The sequence below is a fragment of the Otolemur garnettii genome, unplaced genomic scaffold (assembly GCF_000181295.1).
Source record: "Otolemur garnettii isolate 467f Iridium unplaced genomic scaffold, OtoGar3 scaffold00028, whole genome shotgun sequence".
In the NCBI taxonomy this organism is placed as follows: Eukaryota; Metazoa; Chordata; class Mammalia; order Primates; family Galagidae; genus Otolemur; species Otolemur garnettii.
In genome coordinates this window covers 5,054,286-5,057,775 of record NW_003852423.1, presented here as the reverse complement: position 1 = coordinate 5,057,775, position 3,490 = coordinate 5,054,286, and positions in this window count along the sequence as shown.

Here is a 3,490-nt window from a genome sequence, read left to right as displayed (position 1 = left end):
AGATATTCTGAGAGCAATGTATCTTTTTATAGTGTATTGTTATAATTGTTCTATCTATTTTATTAGTTATTGTTGTTGATTTCCTACTGTGCCCAATTGATAAATTCAATTTGATAATAGGTGTGTATGTACAGGAAAACACAGTGTCTGTGGAGTTTGGTTTCATCTGCACTTCCCGACATGCTCTGGGGCTCTTGGAAAGTATCCTTCATGGATAAAGGGGGCTTGCTGATAAGAAGGCTAACATTCCCTGAGCGCTTACTTTGTGTCCTCTCCTACTAACCAATTCCCACCACAAGCCAGTGAGGTGGGTGTTCCAGTACCCACAATCTCCATTTATAGATGAGGAAACTGAGGCACAGAGAGGTCAAGAAACTTGGGATGGAGGCAGGATTCAAACACGTTGAATACCGCATGCTAGTGAGAGAAATGTGTGCAACAGTAACAAAAATGTTTGTAAGGCAGCAAAATCAGTGAGAATGAGCCCAGCCCTAATGGAAATCAGTGACCGAACGTGCCTATCTCCAGGGTTGCAGGAGGTGCTCGTGTCTTTAGAGTGGGCATGTGGCCCTTGGCAAGCTAGGACAGTTGCCAGAGGTTAGTGAGCTGGGTACTCAGGAGGCAGAAATAAAATTCTTGCCCCTTCCTTCAGTTTCGTTGTAGAACAAGGCTGTTTTTACAACATTTGAACTCAAGGTCACCTGAAGTCTGGTTGTGTTTGGAAAACGGTCAGCACGGTCCTAGTAGCCTCACTCTAGTGCAAATCCTGAGACAGTTATTTCTCTTATTAAGATTGAAATGTGAAGTGGTTATGTAGAGTTCATTTATTCAATAAATACTTATTAAGTATCTACTATGTGCCTGGAAACTGTTCTGAGCCCTCTGGGTTACATAGGGAACAAAATAAAAAATATCCTTGCTCTCTGGGAGTTTAACATTCTGTGGGCAAGACAGGCAATAAACAATAAGCATTATAAAGAAGTAAATTACAAAGCAAGTTAGAAAGTGATGAGTATTGTGAGTATTCCGCCCCAGCAGGTAGGGAATTGGAATTGTGGGCATAGGGAGCTACAGCTTGTGACTTACAGGGTGGCCACTGGAGCTCACCAGGTGCACAGTATTTGAACAAAGTCCCGAGGTGATGGGAATAGCCAGGGCCATGGTCCTTAGGCAGGAGGTGCCAGGTATGCTTAGGGAACAGCCTGGAGGCCAGTGTGGCTGGGCAGAGTTAGGGCGGAACGGTAGGAGGTGAGTCTGAGAGAGGATACCTGATTAGGCCCTGAGGACCAGTGCAAAGACTTTGATTTTGGATGAATGCAGAGGGCAGCAGAAATGGAGGTTTTGGTAAAGTTTGGTTGTGGATATATTTGGAAGCCTGGTAGATAGGAGGTCAAGCATCAGAGAGGGAGAGGCACCAAGATGAAGGACTACTCCATGGTCTTTGGCTGGAGCACCTGGGTATTGCCCTTGACAAGAAGATTCCTGTGGAATGGTTTGGGGGAAGACTGGGCACTCCATTCCAGACATAGGAAGTTAGGGGAGGCTGTCAGACACTAAGGTGGGGAGGACAAGTTGGGACTTGGAGACGTGGGCTGGGTGCAGATGAGGGCCTAGGCCTAGGAGCCTTTGGAAGGCAGGTGCTACTGAAAGCCACAAGACTAGATGAAGTCACCATGGGAGGGAGACAAAGAAGAGGACCAATGACTGGGGAAGAGGCAGCCACTACAGTGAGAGGAGGAGAAAGCAGGGTCCCAAGGAGAGAGGAGGATGTCCGCCCAGACAACCTGGTCTGTCTGCTGCCCACAAGGGCAGGCAAACCCCAAGCGAAGGTCACGCCTGTGCCTTACTCAGGATCCAGGAGGCAGAAGTCAGTCGGGCAAAACAGCTGTACAGGAAAGGAAACAACTTTTCTTTTCCTGCCATCAGGAGAAAAAAAAAAGAAAAAGGAAAAGACTGCTTCACCAATTTGCATAACTGGGCCTTGTGAGGCCGACCAGTCTGAGGCCAGGGATGCAGGGGGGAGATTGGGGCTGTATCCATTAGTCATTTACCCCCTTCTTTATGAGCCTGTCCACACGTGGTCTCTAACCAGGCTGAATTTGTTTAACAAAATAATCATGGGCACCAGTTTCCCCCAATCATCTTTGGCTTTGAAGGTCATCAGTTATGACATGTTAAGTCACGCAGGAGTCATCTTCATTTTTCTAATTTCATAGAGAGAAAAAGATGGAGCCTTGATGCACAGATTTGAAATTAAACCCCAATTTCTGCTGTATTCGCCAGCACCTTCTTATGTCTCCAAAGTGCATTCTCCAGCTCTGTCCTACAGGACAGAGTGCTGCTTCTTATGGTACTCATGACCTAAAATGACCCATTCTTTGAACCATTTCAACATCCCTTCCCCATCCTGTCCACGCTCTCTGGTTTGGACTGATCCCCAGGGCACTGGGTCTGGCACTGGGCCTCACGATGTGATCTCGAGACAAATGGAAACCAAAGTCTGAGTTCTGGGGAGATGTTGGCAGGAGACAGGAAACAATCTGATGATTAATTCCACAGGCCTGGAAGGTCGGGCAGCAGTGAGGTGGTTTGGTGAGCAGAGCCTGGAGACATCCCTGAGGTGACGGTGCTCAGGGGACAGGGGTCAAGGCCTTGGAGCTGCTGAGGCTGTGGGAAGAGGGAGAGTGATGAAGGCCCTGGTCCACTCAGTCGTTTAATGCTCATTTGCTGAATGACTCATGTCTCATACACTTTGCTTCTTCATCAATTAACAACATGTTTATGTTATGATGTTGAAGAAACCATACATAGCCTAATAATTAGGGGTCAGGGAATAAATAGGAGGCGGTAGGTACAGTGTGGGGAGGGGAAAATGGCCCCAGCTGTTGGGGCAGGCTGGCTTGAGTTCAAATCCTGGCCCTGGCCAGTTTCACTTTATGGTATTAACCTCCTTGGGTTCTCTCTAGAGGAGGGGACGTTATGATATGTTTCTGGAGGAGCTATTGTGATGAGCACAGAGGATGTGTGAGAAATAGCTGATACAGCAATTCTCACAGAGTGGGGACTCCATATATTATCATTTTCTTGTTTGTTGCAGCAAGGTATGGGGGAGTATGTAGCCTGAACGAGCCTTCTCATGCAGGGGCTGAGAAAATGAAGAATTATTGCTTTAGAAGAGAGGTGGCCAGTGTGCCACACAGGCTATTTTTTTGTTCTATTTTGCCTTGGGCAGACATAATAATCAGTCCTCACAGCCCTTTCACCCAGCTGGGAGATGGCGTCCCACGTATGGCCCCAGGCCTGTGCCCATTAGCTGGAGTTTACTTGTGCCAGGTGACTTCTGTACTACAGTCATCCTGAGCAGGAGGCTGGGGGTACATTTCAGAGACTTTGCATGTTGACACCCTCTTTAGTGAGGTAAAGGGACTTGACTCAAAGATAGTCCTCAACAGTGAAAATTAGGAAGGGTCTCTAAGCCTCAGAGGCAGCT